This window comes from Cololabis saira, chromosome 4 (assembly GCF_033807715.1).
Source record: "Cololabis saira isolate AMF1-May2022 chromosome 4, fColSai1.1, whole genome shotgun sequence".
Taxonomy (NCBI): domain Eukaryota; kingdom Metazoa; phylum Chordata; class Actinopteri; order Beloniformes; family Belonidae; genus Cololabis; species Cololabis saira.
Genome location: NC_084590.1, coordinates 10,352,620 through 10,376,643, shown reverse-complemented (window position 1 = coordinate 10,376,643; position 24,024 = coordinate 10,352,620). Strand labels below are relative to the sequence as shown.

Below are 24,024 nucleotides of genomic sequence, written 5' to 3'. Positions count from 1 at the left end.
TGGTCACTGAGATGGATTTTACTCGGTGTGAGACTGGTGACATCATCAATGACTGATGACATTCCAGGGTTAGATTAAATAATTCGTAATTATGACAATGTTAGTATAGTGGGCAGTATCTGTGCCTGGGGTTCGATTCCCCAATGGAGAGACCAGTTATTTGGTACAATGGACATACATGACTGATACAAGTGAACAAAGGTCAATAGGATGAAAATGACTCCTCCACACACCAGTTGCCGTTGGCCTGCTAAAAAAGCTTTAATTGATGAAGTTTTTCTAAGATAAAACTGTGGATGTTCTGTTCACTCGTCAGTCCTGATCCAGAGGTCCAGCCTGTTAGACTCAGACCAGAGACCTTTTGCATTTGCGATGAACCGAATAACCACTACACTACAGAAACTGTGCAGCAGGTTATTGATCATGATTCAATTCATTCAATCATTTAGTTTCTATTCCCCCTTAATCTTATACAAAACCATCTAGACAGGTATGTAGAGACATAGATAGTGGGACATTTTCCACTAGCTAGCTATAGGCTAGCTTGAGGAGCATAGCATCCTGATAACCGCCAGGTCTACACAGATTTTGACGTAGTCAAGCTGAACTTGAGATGCGCTCCAATTGTCTCATAATGCCAAGTGGACGAGAGTAGGTGACATCATCACCAGGTAGTTGGCTTCCAACTGCACCAACTCCTAAAAAATGGACACCTCCGAAATAGCCAATTTGTGAGCATCTACAATTTCGAAAAACTAGAAAATCACAAGTTTAGTCACATGTTGTCATTCACCTGGCTGGGTGGTGTCCAGAGGAGTCAAGACGGAAAACTGGTTTCTCTGAAACACTGATTAAACCTGACATTACAGACACTTTTCGATTATTGTTCGTATTTACTAGCATCTGAAGCCCGGCTAGCTCAGTCGGTAGAGCATGAGACTCTTAATCTCAGGGTCGTGGGTTCGAGCCCCACGTTGGGTGCTGAAGTCACATTTATGAAGTTTGTTTGAAGTGTAGAGTCCAGGTTGAAGGCTAGCAGAAAGGAATCACCTCCATTGCTGTTCTGGTCACTGAGATGGATTTTACTCGGTGTGAGACTGGTGACATCATCAATGACTGATGACATTCCAGGGTTAGATTAAATAATTCGTAATTATGACAATGTTAGTATAGTGGGCAGTATCTGTGCCTGGGGTTCGATTCCCCAATGGAGAGACCAGTTATTTGGTACAATGGACATACATGACTGATACAAGTGAACAAAGGTCAATAGGATGAAAATGACTCCTCCACACACCAGTTGCCGTTGGCCTGCTAAAAAAGCTTTAATTGATGAAGTTTTTCTAAGATAAAACTGTGGATGTTCTGTTCACTCGTCAGTCCTGATCCAGAGGTCCAGCCTGTTAGACTCAGACCAGAGACCTTTTGCATTTGCAATGAACCGAATAACCACTACACTACAGAAACTGTGCAGCAGGTTATTGATCATGATTCAATTCATTCAATCATTTAGTTTCTATTCCCCCTTAATCTTATACAAAACCATCTAGACAGGTATGTAGAGACATAGATAGTGGGACATTTTCCACTAGCTAGCTATAGGCTAGCTTGAGGAGCATAGCATCCTGATAACCGCCAGGTCTACACAGATTTTGACGTAGTCAAGCTGAACTTGAGATGCGCTCCAATTGTCTCATAATGCCAAGTGGACGAGAGTAGGTGACATCATCACCAGGTAGTTGGCTTCCAACTGCACCAACTCCTAGAAAATGGACACCTCCGAAATAGCCAATTTGTGAGCATCTACAATTTCGAAAAACTAGAAAATCACAAGTTTAGTCACATGTTGTCATTCACCTGGCTGGGTGGTGTCCAGAGGAGTCCAGACGGAAAACTGGTTTCTCTGAAACACTGATTAAACCTGACATTACAGACACTTTTCGATTATTGTTCGTATTTACTAGCATCTGAAGCCCGGCTAGCTCAGTCGGTAGAGCATGAGACTCTTAATCTCAGGGTCGTGGGTTCGAGCCCCGCGTTGGGCGCTGAAGTCACATTTATGAAGTTTGTTTGAAGTGTAGAGTCCAGGTTGAAGGCTAGCAGAAAGGAATCACCTCCACCTCTGGTCACTGAGATGGATTTTACTCGGTGTGAGACTGGTGACATCATCAATGACATCACATGACTGATGACATTCCAGGGTTAGATTAAATAATTCGTAATTATGACTATGTATGTATAGTGGGCAGTATCTGTGCCTGGCGTTCGATTCCCCAATGGAGAGACCAGCTATTGGGTACAATGGACATACATGACTGATACAAGTGAACAAAGGTCAATAGGATGAAAATGACTCCTCCACACACCAGTTGCCGTTGGCCTGCTAAAAAAGCTTTAATTGATGAAGTTTTTCTAAGATAAAACTGTGGATGTTCTGTTCACTCGTCAGTCCTGATCCAGAGGTCCAGCCTGTTAGACTCAGACCAGAGAGCATTTGCGATGAACCGAATAACCACTACACTACAGAAACTGTGCAGCAGGTTATTGATCATGATTCAATTCATTCAATCATTTAGTTTCTATTCCCCCTTAATCTTATACAAAACCATCTAGACAGGTATGTAGAGACATAGATAGTGGGACATTTTCCACTAGCTAGCTATAGGCTAGCTTGAGGAGCATAGCATCCTGATAACCGCCAGGTCTACACAGATTTTGACGTACTCAAGCTGAACTTGAGATGCGCTCCAATTGTCTCATAATGCCAAGTGGACGAGAGTAGGTGACATCATCACCAGGTAGTTGGCTTCCAACTGCACCAACTCCTAAAAAATGGACACCTCCGAAATAGCCAATTTGTGAGCATCTACAATTTCGAAAAACTAGAAAATCACAAGTTTAGTCACATGTTGTCATTCACCTGTCTGGGTGGTGTCCAGAGGAGTCCAGACGGAAAACTGGTTTCTCTGAAACACTGATTAAACCTGACATTACGGACACTTTTCGATTATTGTTCGTATTTACTAGCATGTGAAGCCCGGCTAGCTCAGTCGGTAGAGCATGAGACTCTTAATCTCAGGGTCGTGGGTTCGAGCCCCACGTTGGGCGCTGAAGTGACATTTATGAAGTTTATTTGAAGTGTAGAGTCCAGGTTGAAGACTAGCAGAAAGGAATCACCTCCACTGCTGTTCTGGTCACTGAGATGGATTTTACTCGGTGTGAGACTGGTGACATCATCAATGATATCACATGACTGATGACATTCCAGGGTTAGATTAAATAATTCGTAATTATGACAATGTTAGTATAGTGGGCAGTATCTGTGCCTGGGGTTCGATTCCCCAATGGAGAGACCAGCTATTTGGTACAATAGACATACATGACTGATACAAGTGAACAAAGGTCAATAGGATGAAAATGACTCCTCCACACACCAGTTGCCGTTGGCCTGCTAAAAAAGCTTTAATTGATGAAGTTTTTCTAAGATAAAACTGTGGATGTTCTGTTCACTCGTCAGTCCTGATCCAGAGGTCCAGCCTGTTAGACTCAGACCAGAGACCTTTTGCATTTGCGATGAACCGAATAACCACTACACTACAGAAACTGTGCAGCAGATTATTGATCATGATTCAATTCATTCAATCATTTAGTTTCTATTCCCCCTTAATCTTATACAAAACCATCTAGACAGGTATGTAGAGACATAGATAGTGGGACATTTTCCACTAGCTAGCTATAGGCTAGCTTGAGGAGCATAGCATCTTGATAACCGCCGGGTCTACACAGATTTTGACGTAGTCAAGCTGAACTTGAGATGCGCTCCAATTGTCTCATAATGCCAAGTGGACGAGAGTAGGTGACATCATCACCAGGTAGTTGGCTTCCAACTGCACCAACTCCTAAAAAATGGACACCTCCGAAATAGCCAATTTGTGAGCATCTACAATTTCGAAAAACTAGAAAATCACAAGTTTAGTCACATGTTGTCATTCACCTGTCTGGGTGGTGTTCAGAGGAGTCCAGACGGAAAACTGGTTTCTCTGAAACACTGATTAAACCTGACATTACAGACACTTTTCGATTATTGTTCGTATTTACTAGCATCTGAAGCCTGGCTAGCTCAGTCGGTAGAGCATGAGACTCTTAATCTCAGGGTCGTGGGTTTGAGCCCCACGTTGGGTGCTGAAGTCACATTCATGAAGTTTATTTGAAGTGTAGAGTCCAGGTTGAAGGCTAGCAGGAATCCCCTCCACTGCTGTTCTGGTCACTGAGATGGATTTTACTCGGTGTGAGACTGGTGACATCATCAATGACATCACATGAATGATGACATTCCAGGGTTAGATTAAATAATTCGTAATTATGACAATGTTAGTATAGTGGGCAGTATCTGTGCCTGGGGTTCGATTCCCCAATGGAGAGACCAGCTATTTGGTACAATAGACATACATGACTGATACAAGTGAACAAAGGTCAATAGGATGAAAATGACTCCTCCACACACCAGTTGCCGTTGGCCTGCTAAAAAAGCTTTAATTGATGAAGTTTTTCTAAGATAAAACTGTGGATGTTCTGTTCACTCGTCAGTCCTGATCCAGAGGTCCAGCATGTTAGACTCAGACCAGAGACCTTTTGCATTTGCGATGAACCGAATAACCACTACACTACAGACACTGTGCAGCAGGTTATTGATCATGATTCAATTCATTCAATCATTTAGTATCTATTCCCCCTTAATCTTATACAAAACCATCTAGACAGGTATGTAGAGACATAGATAGTGGGACATTTTCCACTAGCTAGCTATAGGCTAGCTTGAGGAGCATAGCATCCTGATAACCGCCAGGTCTACACAGATTTTGACGTAGTCAAGCTGAACTTGAGATGCGCTCCAATTGTCTCATAATGCCAAGTGGACGAGAGTAGGTGACATCATCACCAGGTAGTTGGCTTCCAACTGCACCAACTCCTAAAAAATGGACACCTCCGAAATAGCCAATTTGTGAGCATCTACAATTTCGAAAAACTAGAAAATCACAAGTTTAGTCACATGTTGTCATTCACCTGTCTGGGTGGTGTCCAGAGGAGTCCAGACGGAAAACTGGTTTCTCTGAAACACTGATTAAACCTGACATTACAGACACTTTTCGATTATTGTTCGTATTTACTAGCATCTGAAGCCCGGCTAGCTCAGTCGGTAGAGCATGAGACTCTTAATCTCAGGGTCGTGGGTTCGAGCCCCACGTTGGGCGCTGAAGTCACATTTATGAAGTTTATTTGAAGTGTAGAGTCCAGGTTGAAGACTAGCACCTCCACTGCTGTTCTGGTCACTGAGATGGATTTTACTCGGTGTGAGACTGGTGACATCATCAATGATATCACATGATTGATGACATTCCAGGGTTAGATTAAATAATTCGTAATTATGACAATGTTAGTATAGTGGGCAGTATCTGTGCCTGGGGTTCGATTCCCCAATGGAGAGACCAGCTATTTGGTACAATAGACATACATGACTGATACAAGTGAACAAAGGTCAATAGGATGAAAATGACTCCTCCACACACCAGTTGCCGTTGGCCTGCTAAAAAAGCTTTAATTGATGAAGTTTTTCTAAGATAAAACTGTGGATGTTCTGTTCACTCGTCAGTCCTGATCCAGAGGTCCAGCCTGTTAGACTCAGACCAGAGACCTTTTGCATTTGCGATGAACCGAATAACCACTACACTACAGAAACTGTGCAGCAGATTATTGATCATGATTCAATTCATTCAATCATTTAGTTTCTATTCCCCCTTAATCTTATACAAAACCATCTAGACAGGTATGTAGAGACATAGATAGTGGGACATTTTCCACTAGCTAGCTATAGGCTAGCTTGAGGAGCATAGCATCCTGATAACCGCCAGGTCTACACAGATTTTGACGTAGTCAAGCTGAACTTGAGATGCGCTCCAATTGTCTCATAATGCCAAGTGGACGAGAGTAGGTGACATCATCACCAGGTAGTTGGCTTCCAACTGCACCAACTCCTAAAAAATGGACACCTCCGAAATAGCCAATTTGTGAGCATCTACAATTTCGAAAAACTAGAAAATCACAAGTTTAGTCACATGTTGTCATTCACCTGTCTGGGTGGTGTCCAGAGGAGTCCAGACGGAAAACTGGTTTCTCTGAAACACTGATTAAACCTGACATTACAGACACTTTTCGATTATTGTTCGTATTTACTAGCATCTGAAGCCTGGCTAGCTCAGTCGGTAGAGCATGAGACTCTTAATCTCAGGGTTGTGGGTTTGAGCCCCACGTTGGGTGCTGAAGTCACATTTATGAAGTTTATTTGAAGTGTAGAGTCCAGGTTGAAGGCTAGCAGGAATCCCCTCCACTGCTGTTCTGGTCACTGAGATGGATTTTACTCGGTGTGAGACTGGTGACATCATCAATGACATCACATGACTGATGACATTCCAGGGTTAGATTAAATAATTCGTAATTATGACAATGTTAGTATAGTGGGCAGTATCTGTGCCTGGGGTTCGATTCCCCAATGGAGAGACCAGCTATTTGGTACAATGGACATACATGACTGATACAAGTGAACAAAGGTCAATAGGATGAAAATGACTCCTCCACACACCAATTGCCGTTGGCCTGCTAAAAAAGCTTTAATTGATGAAGTTTTTCTAAGATAAAACTGTGGATGTTCTGTTCACTCGCCAGTCCTGATCCAGAGGTCCAGCATGTTAGACTCAGACCAGAGACCTTTTGCATTTGCGATGAACCGAATAACCACTACACTACAGACACTGTGCAGCAGGTTATTGATCATGATTCAATTCATTCAATCATTTAGTATCTATTCCCCCTTAATCTTATACAAAACCATCTAGACAGGTATGTAGAGACATAGATAGTGGGACATTTTCCACTAGCTAGCTATAGGCTAGCTTTAGGAGCATAGCATCCTGATAACCGCCAGGTCTACACAGATTTTGACGTAGTCAAGCTGAACTTGAGATGCGCTCCAATTGTCTCATAATGCCAAGTGGACGAGAGTAGGTGACATCATCACCAGGTAGTTGGCTTCCAACTGCACCAACTCCTAAAAAATGGACACCTCCGAAATAGCCAATTTGTGAGCATCTACAATTTCGAAAAACTAGAAAATCACAAGTTTAGTCACATGTTGTCATTCACCTGTCTGGGTGGTGTCCAGAGGAGTCCAGACGGAAAACTGGTTTCTCTGAAACACTGACATTACAGACACTTTTCGATTATTGTTCGTATTTACTAGCATCTGAAGCCTGGCTAGCTCAGTCGGTAGAGCATGAGACTCTTAATCTCAGGGTCGTGGGTCAGAGCCCCACGTTGGGCGCTGAAGTCACATTTATGAAGTTTGTTTGAAGTGTAGAGTCCAGGTTGAAGGCTAGCAGGAAGGAATCACCTCCACTGCTGTTCTGGTCACTGAGATGGATTTTACTCGGTGTGAGACTGGTGACATCACATGACTGATGACATTCCAGGGTTAGATTAAATAATTCGTAATTATGACAATGTTAGTATAGTGGGCAGTATCTGTGCCTGGGGTTCGATTCCCCAATGGAGAGACCAGCTATTTGGTACAATGGACATACATGACTGATACAAGTGAACAAAGGTCAATAGGATGAAAATGACTCCTCCACACACCAGTTGCCGTTGGCCTGCTAAAAAAGCTTAAATTGATGAAGTTTTTCTAAGATAAAACTGTGGATGTTCTGTTCACTCGTCAGTCCTGATCCAGAGGTCCAGCATGTTAGACTCAGACCAGAGACCTTTTGCATTTGCGATGAACCGAATAACCACTACACTACAGACACTGTGCAGCAGGTTATTGATCATGATTCAATTCATTCAATCATTTAGTATCTATTCCCCCTTAATCTTATACAAAACCATCTAGACAGGTATGTAGAGACATAGATAGTGGGACATTTTCCACTAGCTAGCTATAGGCTAGCTTGAGGAGCATAGCATCCTGATAACCGCCAGGTCTACACAGATTTTGACGTAGTCAAGCTGAACTTGAGATGCGCTCCAATTGTCTCATAATGCCAAGTGGACGAGAGTAGGTGACATCATCACCAGGTAGTTGGCTTCCAACTGCACCAACTCCTAAAAAATGGACACCTCCGAAATAGCCAATTTGTGAGCATCTACAATTTCGAAAAACTAGAAAATCACAAGTTTAGTCACATGTTGTCATTCACCTGTCTGGGTGGTGTCCAGAGGAGTCCAGACGGAAAACTGGTTTCTCTGAAACACTGATTAAACCTGATATTACAGACACTTTTCGATTATTGTTCGTATTTACTAGCATCTGAAGCCCGGCTAGCTCAGTCGGTAGAGCATGAGACTCTTAATCTCAGGGTCGTGGGTTCGAGCCCCACGTTGGGCGCTGAAGTCACATTTATGAAGTTTATTTGAAGTGTAGAGTCCAGGTTGAAGACTAGCAGAAAGGAATCACCTCCACTGCTGTTCTGGTCACTGAGATGGATTTTACTCGGTGTGAGACTGGTGACATCATCAATGATATCACATGACTGATGACATTCCAGGGTTAGATTAAATAATTCGTAATTATGACAATGTTAGTATAGTGGGCAGTATCTGTGCCTGGGGTTCGATTCCCCAATGGAGAGACCAGCTATTTGGTACAATAGACATACATGACTGATACAAGTGAACAAAGGTCAATAGGATGAAAATTACTCCTCCACACACCAGTTGCCGTTGGCCTGCTAAAAAAGCTTTAATTGATGAAGTTTTTCTAAGATAAAACTGTGGATGTTCTGTTCACTCGTCAGTCCTGATCCAGAGGTCCAGCCTGTTAGACTCAGACCAGAGACCTTTTGCATTTGCGATGAACCGAATAACCACTACACTACAGAAACTGTGCAGCAGATTATTGATCATGATTCAATTCATTCAATCATTTAGTTTCTATTCCCCCTTAATCTTATACAAAACCATCTAGACAGGTATGTAGAGACATAGATAGTGGGACATTTTCCACTAGCTAGCTATAGGCTAGCTTGAGGAGCATAGCATCCTGATAACCGCCAGGTCTACACAGATTTTGACGTAGTCAAGCTGAACTTGAGATGCGCTCCAATTGTCTCATAATGCCAAGTGGACGAGAGTAGGTGACATCATCACCAGGTAGTTGGCTTCCAACTGCACCAACTCCTAAAAAATGGACACCTCCGAAATAGCCAATTTGTGAGCATCTACAATTTCGAAAAACTAGAAAATCACAAGTTTAGTCACATGTTGTCATTCACCTGTCTGGGTGGTGTCCAGAGGAGTCCAGACGGAAAACTGGTTTCTCTGAAACACTGATTAAACCTGACATTACAGACACTTTTCGATTATTGTTCGTATTTACTAGCATCTGAAGCCTGGCTAGCTCAGTCGGTAGAGCATGAGACTCTTAATCTCAGGGTCGTGGGTTTGAGCCCCACGTTGGGTGCTGAAGTCACATTTATGAAGTTTATTTGAAGTGTAGAGTCCAGGTTGAAGGCTAGCAGGAATCCCCTCCACTGCTGTTCTGGTCACTGAGATGGATTTTACTCGGTGTGAGACTGGTGACATCATCAATGACATCACATGACTGATGACATTCCAGGGTTAGATTAAATAATTCGTAATTATGACAATGTTAGTATAGTGGGCAGTATCTGTGCCTGGGGTTCGATTCCCCAATGGAGAGACCAGCTATTTGGTACAATGGACATACATGACTGATACAAGTGAACAAAGGTCAATAGGATGAAAATGACTCCTCCACACACCAGTTGCCGTTGGCCTGCTAAAAAAGCTTTAATTGATGAAGTTTTTCTAAGATAAAACTGTGGATGTTCTGTTCACTCGTCAGTCCTGATCCAGAGGTCCAGCATGTTAGACTCAGACCAGAGACCTTTTGCATTTGCGATGAACCGAATAACCACTACACTACAGACACTGTGCAGCAGGTTATTGATCATGATTCAATTCATTCAATCATTTAGTATCTATTCCCCCTTAATCTTATACAAAACCATCTAGACAGGTATGTAGAGACATATATAGTGGGACATTTTCCACTAGCTAGCTATAGGCTAGCTTGAGGAGCATAGCATCCTGATAACCGCCAGGTCTACACAGATTTTGACGTAGTCAAGCTGAACTTGAGATGCGCTCCAATTGTCTCATAATGCCAAGTGGACGAGAGTAGGTGACATCATCACCAGGTAGTTGGCTTCCAACTGCACCAACTCCTAAAAAATGGACACCTCCGAAATAGCCAATTTGTGAGCATCTACAATTTCGAAAACTAGAAAATCACAAGTTTAGTCACATGTTGTCATTCACCTGTCTGGGTGGTGTCCAGAGGAGTCCAGACGGAAAACTGGTTTCTCTGAAACACTGACATTACAGACACTTTTCGATTATTGTTCGTATTTACTAGCATCTGAAGCCTGGCTAGCTCAGTCGGTAGAGCATGAGACTCTTAATCTCAGGGTCGTGGGTCAGAGCCCCACGTTGGGCGCTGAAGTCACATTTATGAAGTTTGTTTGAAGTGTAGAGTCCAGGTTGAAGGCTAGCAGGAAGGAATCACCTCCACTGCTGTTCTGGTCACTGAGATGGATTTTACTCGGTGTGAGACTGGTGACATCACATGACTGATGACATTCCAGGGTTAGATTAAATAATTCGTAATTATGACAATGTTAGTATAGTGGGCAGTATCTGTGCCTGGGGTTCGATTCCCCAATGGAGAGACCAGCTATTTGGTACAATGGACATACATGACTGATACAAGTGAACAAAGGTCAATAGGATGAAAATGACTCCTCCACACACCAGTTGCCGTTGGCCTGCTAAAAAAGCTTTAATTGATGAAGTTTTTCTAAGATAAAACTGTGGATGTTCTGTTCACTCGTCAGTCCTGATCCAGAGGTCCAGCATGTTAGACTCAGACCAGAGACCTTTTGCATTTGCGATGAACCGAATAACCACTACACTACAGACACTGTGCAGCAGGTTATTGATCATGATTCAATTCATTCAATCATTTAGTATCTATTCCCCCTTAATCTTATACAAAACCATCTAGACAGGTATGTAGAGACATAGATAGTGGGACATTTTCCACTAGCTAGCTATAGGCTAGCTTGAGGAGCATAGCATCCTGATAACCGCCAGGTCTACACAGATTTTGACGTAGTCAAGCTGAACTTGAGATGCGCTCCAATTGTCTCATAATGCCAAGTGGACGAGAGTAGGTGACATCATCACCAGGTAGTTGGCTTCCAACTGCACCAACTCCTAAAAAATGGACACCTCCGAAATAGCCAATTTGTGAGCATCTACAATTTCGAAAAACTAGAAAATCACAAGTTTAGTCACATGTTGTCATTCACCTGTCTGGGTGGTGTCCAGAGGAGTCCAGACGGAAAACTGGTTTCTCTGAAACACTGATTAAACCTGACATTACAGACACTTTTCGATTATTGTTCGTATTTACTAGCATCTGAAGCCTGGCTAGCTCAGTCGGTAGAGCATGAGACTCTTAATCTCAGGGTCGTGGGTTCGAGCCCCACGTTGGGCGCTGAAGTCACATTTATGAAGTTTATTTGAAGTGTAGAGTCCAGGTTGAAGACTAGCAGAAAGGAATCACCTCCACTGCTGTTCTGGTCACTGAGATGGATTTTACTCGGTGTGAGACTGGTGACATCATCAATGATATCACATGACTGATGACATTCCAGGGTTAGATTAAATAATTCGTAATTATGACAATGTTAGTATAGTGGGCAGTATCTGTGCCTGGGGTTCGATTCCCCAATGGAGAGACCAGCTATTTGGTACAATAGACATACATGACTGATACAAGTGAACAAAGGTCAATAGGATGAAAATGACTCCTCCACACACCAGTTGCCGTTGGCCTGCTAAAAAAGCTTTAATTGATGAAGTTTTTCTAAGATAAAACTGTGGATGTTCTGTTCACTCGTCAGTCCTGATCCAGAGGTCCAGCCTGTTAGACTCAGACCAGAGACCTTTTGCATTTGCGATGAACCGAATAACCACTACACTACAGAAACTGTGCAGCAGATTATTGATCATGATTCAATTCATTCAATCATTTATTTTCTATTCCCCCTTAATCTTATACAAAACCATCTAGACAGGTATGTAGAGACATAGATAGTGGGACATTTTCCACTAGCTAGCTATAGGCTAGCTTGAGGAGCATAGCATCCTGATAACCGCCAGGTCTACACAGATTTTGACGTAGTCAAGCTGAACTTGAGATGCGCTCCAATTGTCTCATAATGCCAAGTGGACGAGAGTAGGTGACATCATCACCAGGTAGTTGGCTTCCAACTGCACCAACTCCTAAAAAATGGACACCTCCGAAATAGCCAATTTGTGAGCATCTACAATTTCGAAAAACTAGAAAATCACAAGTTTAGTCACATGTTGTCATTCACCTGTCTGGGTGGTGTCCAGAGGAGTCCAGACGGAAAACTGGTTTCTCTGAAACACTGATTAAACCTGACATTACAGACACTTTTCGATTATTGTTCGTATTTACTAGCATCTGAAGCCTGGCTAGCTCAGTCGGTAGAGCATGAGACTCTTAATCTCAGGGTCGTGGGTTTGAGCCCCACGTTGGGTGCTGAAGTCACATTTATGAAGTTTATTTGAAGTGTAGAGTCCAGGTTGAAGGCTAGCAGGAATCCCCTCCACTGCTGTTCTGGTCACTGAGATGGATTTTACTCGGTGTGAGACTGGTGACATCATCAATGACATCACATGACTGATGACATTCCAGGGTTAGATTAAATAATTCGTAATTATGACAATGTTAGTATAGTGGGCAGTATCTGTGCCTGGGGTTCGATTCCCCAATGGAGAGACCAGCTATTTGGTACAATGGACATACATGACTGATACAAGTGAACAAAGGTCAATAGGATGAAAATGACTCCTCCACACACCAGTTGCCGTTGGCCTGCTAAAAAAGCTTTAATTGATGAAGTTTTTCTAAGATAAAACTGTGGATGTTCTGTTCACTCGTCAGTCCTGATCCAGAGGTCCAGCATGTTAGACTCAGACCAGAGACCTTTTGCATTTGCGATGAACCGAATAACCACTACACTACAGACACTGTGCAGCAGGTTATTGATCATGATTCAATTCATTCAATCATTTAGTATCTATTCCCCCTTAATCTTATACAAAACCATCTAGACAGGTATGTAGAGACATATATAGTGGGACATTTTCCACTAGCTAGCTATAGGCTAGCTTGAGGAGCATAGCATCCTGATAACCGCCAGGTCTACACAGATTTTGACGTAGTCAAGCTGAACTTGAGATGCGCTCCAATTGTCTCATAATGCCAAGTGGACGAGAGTAGGTGACATCATCACCAGGTAGTTGGCTTCCAACTGCACCAACTCCTAAAAAATGGACACCTCCGAAATAGCCAATTTGTGAGCATCTACAATTTCGAAAAACTAGAAAATCACAAGTTTAGTCACATGTTGTCATTCACCTGTCTGGGTGGTGTCCAGAGGAGTCCAGACGGAAAACTGGTTTCTCTGAAACACTGACATTACAGACACTTTTCGATTATTGTTCGTATTTACTAGCATCTGAAGCCTGGCTAGCTCAGTCGGTAGAGCATGAGACTCTTAATCTCAGGGTCGTGGGTCAGAGCCCCACGTTGGGCGCTGAAGTCACATTTATGAAGTTTGTTTGAAGTGTAGAGTCCAGGTTGAAGGCTAGCAGGAAGGAATCACCTCCACTGCTGTTCTGGTCACTGAGATGGATTTTACTCGGTGTGAGACTGGTGACATCACATGACTGATGACATTCCAGGGTTAGATTAAATAATTCGTAATTATGACAATGTTAGTATAGTGGGCGGTATCTGTGCCTGGGGTTCGATTCCCCAATGGAGAGACCAGCTATTTGGTACAATGGACATACATGACTGATACAAGTGAACAAAGGTCAATAGGATGAAAATGACTCCTCCACACACCAGTTGCCGTTGGCCTGCTAAAAAAGCTTTAATTGATGAAGTTTTTCTAAGATAAAACTGTGGATGTTCTGTTCACTCGTCAGTCCTGATCCAGAGGTCCAGCATGTTAGACTCAGTCCAGAGACCTTTTGCATTTGCGATGAACCGAATAACCACTACACTACAGACACTGTGCAGCAGGTTATTGATCATGATTCAATTCATTCAATCATTTAGTTTCTATTCCCCCTTAATCTTATACAAAACCATCTAGACAGGTATGTAGAGACATAGATAGTGGGACATTTTCCACTAGCTAGCTATAGGCTAGCTTGAGGAGCATAGCATCCTGATAACCGCCAGGTCTACACAGATTTTGACGTACTCAAGCTGAACTTGAGATGCGCTCCAATTGTCTCATAATGCCAAGTGGACGAGAGTAGGTGACATCATCACCAGGTAGTTGGCTTCCAACTGCACCAACTCCTAAAAAATGGACACCTGCGAAATAGCCAATTTGTGAGCATCTACAATTACGAAAAACTAGAAAATCACAAGTTTAGTCACATGTTGTCATTCACCTGTCTGGGTGGTGTCCAGAGGAGTCCAGACGGAAAACTGGTTTCTCTGAAACACTGATTAAACCTGACATTACAGACACTTTTCGATTATTGTTCGTATTTACTAGCATCTGAAGCCCGGCTAGCTCAGTCGGTAGAGCATGAGACTCTTAATCTCAGGGTCGTGGGTTCAAGCCCCACGTTGGGTGCTGAAGTCACATTTATGAAGTTTATTTGAAGTGTAGAGTCCAGGTTGAAGACTAGCAGAAAGGAATCACCTCCACTGCTGTTCTGGTCACTGAGATGGATTTTACTCAGTGTGAGACTGGTGACATCATCAATGACATCACATGACTGATGACATTCCAGGGTTAGATTAAATAATTCGTAATTATGACAATGTTAGTATAGTGGGCAGTATCTGTGCCTGGGTTTCGATTCCCCAACGGAGAGACCAGCTATTTGGTACAATAGACATACATGACTGATACAAGTGAACAAAGGTCAATAGGATGAAAATGACTCCTCCACACACCAGTTGCCGTTGGCCTGCTAAAAAAGCTTTAATTGATGAAGTTTTTCTAAGATAAAACTGTGGATGTTCGGTTCACTCGTCAGTCCTGATCCAGAGGTCCAGCCTGTTAGACTCAGACCAGAGACCTTTTGCATTTGCGATGAACCGAATAACCACTACACTACATAAACTGTGCAGCAGGTTATTGATCATGATTCAATTCATTCAATCATTTAGTTTCTATTCCCCCTTAATCTTATACAAAACCATCTAGACTAGTGGATGAGAGTAGGTGACATCATCAAAAGGTAGTTGGCTTCCAACTGCACCAACTCCTAAAAAATGGACACCTCCGAAATAGCCAATTTGTGAGCATCTACAATTACGAAAAACTAGAAAATCACAAGTTTAGTCACATGTTGTCATTCACCTGTCTGGGTGGTGTCCAGAGGAGTCCAGACGGAAAACTGGTTTCTCTGAAACACTGATTAAACCTGGCATTACAGACACTTTTCGTTTATTGTTCGTATTTACTAGCATCTGAAGCCCGGCTAGCTCAGTCGGTAGAGCATGAGACTCTTAATCTCAGGGTCGTGGGTCAGAGCCCCACGTTGGGCGCTGAAGTCACATTTATGAAGTTTGTTTGAAGTGTAGAGTCCAGGTTGAAGGCTAGCAGAAAGGAATCACCTCCACTGCTGTTCTGGTCACTGAGATGGATTTTACTCGGTGTGAGACTGGTGACATCATCAATGACTGATGACATTCCAGGGTTAGATTAAATAATTCGTAATTATGACAATGTTAGTATAGTCGGCAGTATCTGTGCCTGGGGTTCGATTCCCCAATGGAGAGACCAGCTATTTGGTACAATGGACATACATGACTGATACAAGATAACAAAGGTCAATAGGATGAAAATGACTCCTCCACACACGAGTTGCCGTTGGCCTGCTAACAAAGCTGTAATTGATGAAGTTTTTCTAAGATAAAAGATAAAACTGTGGATGTTCTGTTCACTCGTCAGTCCTGATCCAGAGGTCCAGCCTGTTAGACTCAGACCAGACACCTTTTGCATTTGCGATGAACCGAATAACCACTTCACTACATAAACTGTGCAGCAGGATATTGACCATGATTCAATTCATTCAATCATTTAGTTTCTATTCCCCCTTAATCTTATACAAAACCATCTAGACAGGTATGTAGAGACATAGATAGTGGGACATTTTCCACTAGCTAGCTATAGGCTAGCTTGAGGAGCATAGCATCCTGATAACCGCCAGGTCTACACAGATTTTGACGTACTCAAGCTGAACTTGAGATGCGCTCCAATTGTCTCATAATGCCAAGTGGACGAGAGTAATTGACATCATCACCAGGTAGTTGGCTTCCAACTGCACCAACTCCTAAAAAATGGACACCTCCGAAATAGCCAATTTGTGAGCATCTACAATTTCGAAAAACTAGAAAATCACAAGTTTAGTCACATGTTGTCATTCACCTGTCTGGGTGGTGTCCAGAGGAGTCCAGACGGAAAACTGGTTTCTCTGAAACACTGATTAAACCTTACATTACAGACACTTTTCGATTATTGTTTGTATTTACTAGCATCTGAAGCCCGGCTAGCTCAGTCGGTAGAGCATGAGACTCTTAATCTCAGGGTCGTGGGTTCGAGCCCCACGTTGGGCGCTGAAGTCACATTTATGAAGTTTGTTTGAAGTGTAGAGTCCAGGTTGAAGTCTAGCAGGACGGAATCCCCTCCACTGCTGTTCTGGTCACTGAGATGGATTTTACTCGGTGTGAGACTGGTGACATCATCAATGACATCACATGACTGATGACATTCCAGGGTTAGATTAAATAATTCGTAATTATGACAATGTTAGTATAGTGGGCAGTATCTGTGCCTGGGGTTCGATTCCCCAATGGAGAGACCAGCTATTTGGTACAATGGACATACATGACTGATACAAGTGAACAAAGGTCAATAGGATGAAAATGACTCCTCCACACACCAGTTGCCGTTGGCCTGCTAAAAAAGCTTTAATTGATGAAGTTTTTCTAAGATAAAACTGTGGATGTTCTGTTCACTCGTCAGTCCTGATCCAGAGGTCCAGCCTGTTAGACTCAGACCAGAGACCTTTTGCATTTGCGATGAACCGAATAACCACTACACTACATAAACTGTGCAGCAGGTTATTGATCATGATTCAATTCATTCAATCATTTAGTTTCTATTCCCCCTTAATCTTATACAAAACCATCTAGACTAGTGGATGAGAGTAGGTGACATCATCAAAAGGTAGTTGGCTTCCAACTGCACCAACTCCTAAAAAATGGACACCTCCGAAATAGCCAATTTGTGAGCATCTACAATTACGAAAAACTAGAAAATCACAAGTTTAGTCACATGTTGTCATTCACCTGTCTGGGTGGTGTCCAGAGGAGTCCAGACGGAAAACTGGTTTCTCTGAAACACTGATTAAACCTGGCATTACAGACACTTTTCGTTTATTGTTCGTATTTACTAGCATCTGAAGCCCGGCTAGCTCAGTCGGTAGAGCATGAGACTCTTAATCTCAGGGTCGTGGGTCAGAGCCCCACGTTGGGCGCTGAAGTCACATTTATGAAGTTTGTTTGAAGTGTAGAGTCCAGGTTGAAGGCTAGCAGAAAGGAATCACCTCCACTGCTGTTCTGGTCACTGAGATGGATTTTACTCGGTGTGAGACTGGTGACATCATCAATGACTGATGACATTCCAGGGTTAGATTAAATAATTCGTAATTATGACAATGTTAGTATAGTCGGCAGTATCTGTGCCTGGGGTTTGATTCCCCAATGGAGAGACCAGCTATTTGGTACAATGGACATACATGACTGATACAAGATAACAAAGGTCAATAGGATGAAAATGACTCCTCCACACACGAGTTGCCGTTGGCCTGCTAACAAAGCTGTAATTGATGAAGTTTTTCTAAGATAAAAGATAAAACTGTGGATGTTCTGTTCACTCGTCAGTCCTGATCCAGAGGTCCAGCCTGTTAGACTCAGACCAGACAACTTTTGCATTTGCGATGAACCGAATAACCACTTCACTACATAAACTGTGCAGCAGGATATTGACCATGATTCAATTCATTCAATCATTTAGTTTCTATTCCCCCTTAATCTTATACAAAACCATCTAGACAGGTATGTAGAGACATAGATAGTGGGACATTTTCCACTATCTAGCTATAGGCTAGCTTGAGGAGCATATCATCCAGATAACCGCCAGGTCTACACAGATTTTGACGTACTCAAGCTGAACTTGAGATGCGCTCCAATTGTCTCATAATGCCAAGTGGACGAGAGTAGGTGACATCATCACCAGGTAGTTGGCTTCCAACTGCACCAACTCCTAAAAAATGGACACCTCCGAAATAGCCAATTTGTGAGCATCTACAATTACGAAAAACTAGAAAATCACAAGTTTAGTCACATGTTGTCATTCAACTGTCTGGGTGTTGTCCAGAGGACAGACGGAAAACTGGTTTCTCTGAAACACTGATTAAACCTTACATTACAGACACTTTTCGATTATTGTTTGTATTTACTAGCACCTGAAGCCCGGCTAGCTCAGTCGGTAGAGCATGAGACTCTTAATCTCAGGGTCGTGGGTTCGAGCCCCACGTTGGGCGCTGAAGTCACATTTATGAAGTTTGTTTGAAGTGTAGAGTCCAGGTTGAAGTCTAGCAGGACGGAATCCCCTCCACTGCTGTTCTGGTCACTGAGATGGATTTTACTCGGTGTGAGACTGGTGACATCATCAATGACATCACATGACTGATGACATTCCAGGGTTAGATTAAATAATTCGTAATTATGACAATGTTAGTATAGTGGGCGGTATCTGTGCCTGGGGTTCGATTCCCCAATGGAGAGACCAGCTATTTGGTACAATGGACATACATGACTGATACAAGTGAACAAAGGTCAATAGGATGAAAATGACTCCTCCACACACCAGTTGCCGTTGGCCTGCTAAAAAAGCTTTAATTGATGAAGTTTTTCTAAGATAAAACTGTGGATGTTCTGTTCACTCGTCAGTCCTGATCCAGAGGTCCAGCCTGTTAGACTCAGACCAGAGACCTTTTGCATTTGCGATGAACCGAATAACCACTACACTACATAAACTGTGCAGCAGGTTATTGATCATGATTCAATTCATTCAATCATTTAGTTTCTATTCCCCCTTAATCTTATACAAAACCATCTAGACTAGTGGATGAGAGTAGGTGACATCATCAAAAGGTAGTTGGCTTCCAACTGCACCAACTCCTAAAAAATGGACACCTCCGAAATAGCCAATTTGTGAGCATCTACAATTTCGAAAAACTAGAAAATCACAAGTTTAGTCACATGTTGTCATTCACCTATCTGGGTGGTGTCCAGAGGAGTCCAGACGGAAAACTGGTTTCTCTGAAACACTGATTAAACCTGGCATTACAGACACTTTTCGTTTATTGTTCGTATTTACTAGCATCTGAAGCCCGGCTAGCTCAGTCGGTAGAGCATGAGACTCTTAATCTCAGGGTCGTGGGTCAGAGCCCCACGTTGGGCGCTGAAGTCACATTTATGAAGTTTGTTTGAAGTGTAGAGTCCAGGTTGAAGGCTAGCAGAAAGGAATCACCTCCACTGCTGTTCTGGTCACTGAGATGGATTTTACTCGGTGTGAGACTAGTGACATCATCAATGACTGATGACATTCCAGGGTTAGATTAAATAATTCGTAATTATGACAATGTTAGTATAGTCGGCAGTATCTGTGCCTGGGGTTTGATTCCCCAATGGAGAGACCAGCTATTTGGTACAATGGACATACATGACTGATACAAGATAACAAAGGTCAATAGGATGAAAATGACTCCTCCACACACGAGTTGCCGTTGGCCTGCTAACAAAGCTGTAATTGATGAAGTTTTTCTAAGATAAAAGATAAAACTGTGGATGTTCTGTTCACTCGTCAGTCCTGATCCAGAGGTCCAGCCTGTTAGACTCAGACCAGACACCTTTTGCATTTGCGATGAACCGAATAACCACTTCACTACATAAACTGTGCAGCAGGATATTGACCATGATTCAATTCATTCAATCATTTAGTTTCTATTCCCCCTTAATCTTATACAAAACCATCTAGACAGGTATGTAGAGACATAGATAGTGGGACATTTTCCACTATCTAGCTATAGGCTAGCTTGAGGAGCATATCATCCAGATAACCGCCAGGTCTACACAGATTTTGACGTACTCAAGCTGAACTTGAGATGCGCTCCAATTGTCTCATAATGCCAAGTGGACGAGAGTAGGTGACATCATCACCAGGTAGTTGGCTTCCAACTGCACCAACTCCTAAGAAATGGACACCTCCGAAATAGCCAATTTGTGAGCATCTACAATTACGAAAAACTAGAAAATCACAAGTTTAGTCACATGTTGTCATTCAACTGTCTGGGTGTTGTCCAGAGGACAGACGGAAAACTGGTTTCTCTGAAACACTGATTAAACCTTACATTACAGACACTTTTCGATTATTGTTTGTATTTACTAGCATCTGAAGCCCGGCTAGCTCAGTCGGTAGAGCATGAGACTCTTAATCTCAGGGTCGTGGGTTCGAGCCCCACGTTGGGCGCTGAAGTCACATTTATGAAGTTTGTTTGAAGTGTAGAGTCCAGGTTGAAGTCTAGCAGGACGGAATCCCCTCCACTGCTGTTCTGGTCACTGAGATGGATTTTACTCGGTGTGAGACTGGTGACATCATCAATGACATCACATGACTGATGACATTCCAGGGTTAGATTAAATAATTCGTAATTATGACAATGTTAGTATAGTGGGCAGTATCTGTGCCTGGGGTTCGATTCCCCAATGGAGAGACCAGCTATTTGGTACAATGGACATACATGACTGATACAAGTGAACAAAGGTCAATAGGATGAAAATGACTCCTCCACACACCAGTTGCCGTTGGCCTGCTAAAAAAGCTTTAATTGATGAAGTTTTTCTAAGATAAAACTGTGGATGTTCTGTTCACTCGTCAGTCCTGATCCAGAGGTCCAGCCTGTTAGACTCAGACCAGAGACCTTTTGCATTTGCGATGAACCGAATAACCACTACACTACATAAACTGTGCAGCAGGTTATTGATCATGATTCAATTCATTCAATCATTTAGTTTCTATTCCCCCTTAATCTTATACAAAACCATCTAGACTAGTGGACGAGAGTAGGTGACATCATCACCAGGTAGTTGGCTTCCAACTGCACCAACTCCTAAAAAATGGACACCTCCGAAATAGCCAATTTGTGAACATCTACAATTACGAAAAACTAGAAAATCACAAGTTTAGTCACATGTTGTCATTCACCTGTCTGGGTGGTGTCCAGAGGAGTCCAGACGGAAAACTGGTTTCTCTGAAACACTGATTAAACCTGGCATTACAGACACTTTTCGTTTATTGTTCGTATTTACTAGCATCTGAAGCCCGGCTAGCTCAGTCGGTAGAGCATGAGACTCTTAGGCCCAATCCCAATCTCCACCCTCGCAGACTCGTAGACTTACGTGCGCGCTCCCGCACCTTGCGTAAGGGCTTAAGGCTGTCCCATTCCTCAAGTGGTTAAGTGCGCGAGGGCTCCCGGCAGCCATTTTCAGCCCTTACTGCCCCCTTCCCGCAAGTCAGCATCCCAGCACACTCTGGGAAAGGGAATTACCCACAGTTCATTGCGTTGTGACATGAAAGGAGGTTACCAGGGAGAATGTAAACAAAACAGGGGGTGGAGGAAAAGGAACATGTGCGACTGCGAGAAGAAAGTTCACCTGTAAGTATAAATACATAGCCCACTGGTGATTTAAATTCAGAAACTGTTGTCCCGTGATGATTTTTCAACGGCCCTATTATTTCCTTTACAAACAGGGAGCGACCAACAAACATATTATTTAACTATTGTTCTTTGGTTTATATATATATATATATATATATATAAAAAAAAAATATATATATATATATATATACATATATATTTATTTTCTTTTCTCTTTTCTTTTTTTTGAGCATGTTCGAAATAAAGTTTTTCATTCACTCATTCATTCATTCAAACGGAGGAAAGAAATCCAAAAAAAGGACAAATGACGTTTTGGACTTTCTTCAACACTAAAGACAGGAAAAGAGGCTGAGGGAGCTGGATGAAAAGTTGGAGGAGAGGGAAAGGAAGAGGGATGACCAGTTATCTAAGTTAATTGACATTTGTGGGAAGATGGAGGACAAAATGTAGTTTTCTTCATCATTTTTTCATTCATAATTTGAGGTTCAATTTCATTTGTTTTCATTTTATATTAGACCAGTGTTTTTCAATCCTGGTCCTCGTGGGCCCCAGTCCTGCATGTTTTAGATGCTACCCTGCTTCAGCACACCGTGATAAAAGTACCTGTGTCATCAACAGAGCTGTGCAGACCTTGGTGACAAGCTAATGAGGACCTTTAATTAGAATCAGGTGTGTTGGTGCAGGGAAACATGTAAAACATGCAGGACAGGGGCCCACGAGGACCAGGATTGAGAAGCACTGTATTAGACAAATCCTCAGTTGACCTGCTGGTGTTGAATAAACAAGACTTGCTTTTCTTTGATCTGAGTACAGTGTTTGAATTAAGATTCCCTATGTTAACAGAAATGCATACATGTAAATACTAGCAAGATAGTTTTAGATCCAACACAAACAAGTCAGGCAGTAATTTGGTTATTAATTTATTTATGACCACAAAATTTAAACAATTTCAGCAAGTTGAACAAAAACGTTGCAGTAAATAGTAATAAGATAACTGTAATATTTAGCTCAGGTTACCATCAATTTATACGCTCTCTTACAAAAATGAAATGACATCATGCTGAAAAATGGAAAGTAATATTAGATGGTCATAACACAGCTGGAATATTTAACTCAGTTTACACGCGCTTACAAAAAAGAAATTACTCTGCGATTGAGCCTGGCATACTGGATGTGCTGGTATGGGTAGATTGAAAGAAAGACAATGTTAACAAGGAAATACATATTGTACTGTGCGCATGTTTAAATTGTGTTCTTTGTTGAATTTTATGCTCCTTTATATAGGCTACCACTTTGTTTTCAAACATCCGGATGATCATTCCCAAACTTATAATACCGGTAGGTAACATTTTGATCTGACTAGGAATTTTGTAAATTGAAGTTTTAAATAAAGTTTATTGAAAAAAAACCCCAAAAAAACAGACGTTTTTATCTGACTTGTTTCCGGTTTCTGCTAAGTGTGTCCCATTCCTATTTATACCATTTGGAGCCCTCACACCCTCTCACACTTGATCACGGGACGCTGACGTCACTGAAAGTCTGTGAGGGCTCAGGGTTTGAGGGTTTAGGGTGGAGTTTGGGATTGGGCCTTAATCTCAGGGTCGTGGGTCAGAGCCCCACGTTGGGCGCTGAAGTCACATTTATGAAGTTTGTTTGAAGTGTAGAGTCCAGGTTGAAGGCTAGCAGAAAGGAATCACCTCCACTGCTGTTCTGGTCACTGAGATGGATTTTACTCGGTGTGAGACTGGTGACATCATCAATGACATGACTGATGACATTCCAGGGTTAGATTAAATCAGGGGTTCTTAACCTTTCTGACCTTGGGGCCCATTTTTTTCAGTACAGAGTGGCCCGGGGCCCATTACATTAACACTGTATAGCAGGGGTATTCAACTAAAACTTTAAGAGGTCCATTTAGAGAAAATTTACTCAAGCGAAGGTCCAGAACATCATATTATATATATATTATATATATATATATATATATATATATATATATATATATGTGTATATATTCAAGTAGCCTCATAG

General features: G+C 42.3%; 20 non-coding genes across 20 annotated transcripts; all 20 read left to right on the top strand.

Moving 5' to 3' along the window:
• The first annotated feature begins 908 nt into the window (after nucleotides 1–908).
• trnak-cuu (transfer RNA lysine (anticodon CUU)) lies at nucleotides 909–981 on the top strand. The gene has a single exon. It is a non-coding gene; the product is annotated as a tRNA-Lys (tRNA).
• A 991-nt stretch (nucleotides 982–1,972) lies between these two features.
• On the top strand, nucleotides 1,973–2,045 carry trnak-cuu (transfer RNA lysine (anticodon CUU)). The gene has a single exon. It is a non-coding gene; the product is annotated as a tRNA-Lys (tRNA).
• A 990-nt stretch (nucleotides 2,046–3,035) lies between these two features.
• trnak-cuu (transfer RNA lysine (anticodon CUU)) lies at nucleotides 3,036–3,108 on the top strand. The gene has a single exon. It is a non-coding gene; the product is annotated as a tRNA-Lys (tRNA).
• Nucleotides 3,109–4,109: 1,001 nt separating this feature from the next.
• Nucleotides 4,110–4,182, top strand: trnak-cuu (transfer RNA lysine (anticodon CUU)). Its single transcript has one exon. It is a non-coding gene; the product is annotated as a tRNA-Lys (tRNA).
• A 997-nt stretch (nucleotides 4,183–5,179) lies between these two features.
• trnak-cuu (transfer RNA lysine (anticodon CUU)) lies at nucleotides 5,180–5,252 on the top strand. Its single transcript has one exon. It is a non-coding gene; the product is annotated as a tRNA-Lys (tRNA).
• Nucleotides 5,253–6,242: 990 nt separating this feature from the next.
• Nucleotides 6,243–6,315, top strand: trnak-cuu (transfer RNA lysine (anticodon CUU)). The gene has a single exon. It is a non-coding gene; the product is annotated as a tRNA-Lys (tRNA).
• A 987-nt stretch (nucleotides 6,316–7,302) lies between these two features.
• On the top strand, nucleotides 7,303–7,375 carry trnak-cuu (transfer RNA lysine (anticodon CUU)). Its single transcript has one exon. It is a non-coding gene; the product is annotated as a tRNA-Lys (tRNA).
• A 989-nt stretch (nucleotides 7,376–8,364) lies between these two features.
• Nucleotides 8,365–8,437, top strand: trnak-cuu (transfer RNA lysine (anticodon CUU)). The gene has a single exon. It is a non-coding gene; the product is annotated as a tRNA-Lys (tRNA).
• A 1,001-nt stretch (nucleotides 8,438–9,438) lies between these two features.
• On the top strand, nucleotides 9,439–9,511 carry trnak-cuu (transfer RNA lysine (anticodon CUU)). Its single transcript has one exon. It is a non-coding gene; the product is annotated as a tRNA-Lys (tRNA).
• A 986-nt stretch (nucleotides 9,512–10,497) lies between these two features.
• trnak-cuu (transfer RNA lysine (anticodon CUU)) lies at nucleotides 10,498–10,570 on the top strand. Its single transcript has one exon. It is a non-coding gene; the product is annotated as a tRNA-Lys (tRNA).
• Nucleotides 10,571–11,559: 989 nt separating this feature from the next.
• On the top strand, nucleotides 11,560–11,632 carry trnak-cuu (transfer RNA lysine (anticodon CUU)). The gene has a single exon. It is a non-coding gene; the product is annotated as a tRNA-Lys (tRNA).
• Nucleotides 11,633–12,633: 1,001 nt separating this feature from the next.
• On the top strand, nucleotides 12,634–12,706 carry trnak-cuu (transfer RNA lysine (anticodon CUU)). Its single transcript has one exon. It is a non-coding gene; the product is annotated as a tRNA-Lys (tRNA).
• Nucleotides 12,707–13,693: 987 nt separating this feature from the next.
• Nucleotides 13,694–13,766, top strand: trnak-cuu (transfer RNA lysine (anticodon CUU)). Its single transcript has one exon. It is a non-coding gene; the product is annotated as a tRNA-Lys (tRNA).
• A 989-nt stretch (nucleotides 13,767–14,755) lies between these two features.
• Nucleotides 14,756–14,828, top strand: trnak-cuu (transfer RNA lysine (anticodon CUU)). Its single transcript has one exon. It is a non-coding gene; the product is annotated as a tRNA-Lys (tRNA).
• Nucleotides 14,829–15,678: 850 nt separating this feature from the next.
• Nucleotides 15,679–15,751, top strand: trnak-cuu (transfer RNA lysine (anticodon CUU)). The gene has a single exon. It is a non-coding gene; the product is annotated as a tRNA-Lys (tRNA).
• Nucleotides 15,752–16,749: 998 nt separating this feature from the next.
• On the top strand, nucleotides 16,750–16,822 carry trnak-cuu (transfer RNA lysine (anticodon CUU)). The gene has a single exon. It is a non-coding gene; the product is annotated as a tRNA-Lys (tRNA).
• Nucleotides 16,823–17,672: 850 nt separating this feature from the next.
• On the top strand, nucleotides 17,673–17,745 carry trnak-cuu (transfer RNA lysine (anticodon CUU)). Its single transcript has one exon. It is a non-coding gene; the product is annotated as a tRNA-Lys (tRNA).
• Nucleotides 17,746–18,740: 995 nt separating this feature from the next.
• Nucleotides 18,741–18,813, top strand: trnak-cuu (transfer RNA lysine (anticodon CUU)). The gene has a single exon. It is a non-coding gene; the product is annotated as a tRNA-Lys (tRNA).
• Nucleotides 18,814–19,663: 850 nt separating this feature from the next.
• trnak-cuu (transfer RNA lysine (anticodon CUU)) lies at nucleotides 19,664–19,736 on the top strand. The gene has a single exon. It is a non-coding gene; the product is annotated as a tRNA-Lys (tRNA).
• Nucleotides 19,737–20,731: 995 nt separating this feature from the next.
• trnak-cuu (transfer RNA lysine (anticodon CUU)) lies at nucleotides 20,732–20,804 on the top strand. The gene has a single exon. It is a non-coding gene; the product is annotated as a tRNA-Lys (tRNA).
• Nucleotides 20,805–24,024: the final 3,220 nt, after the last annotated feature.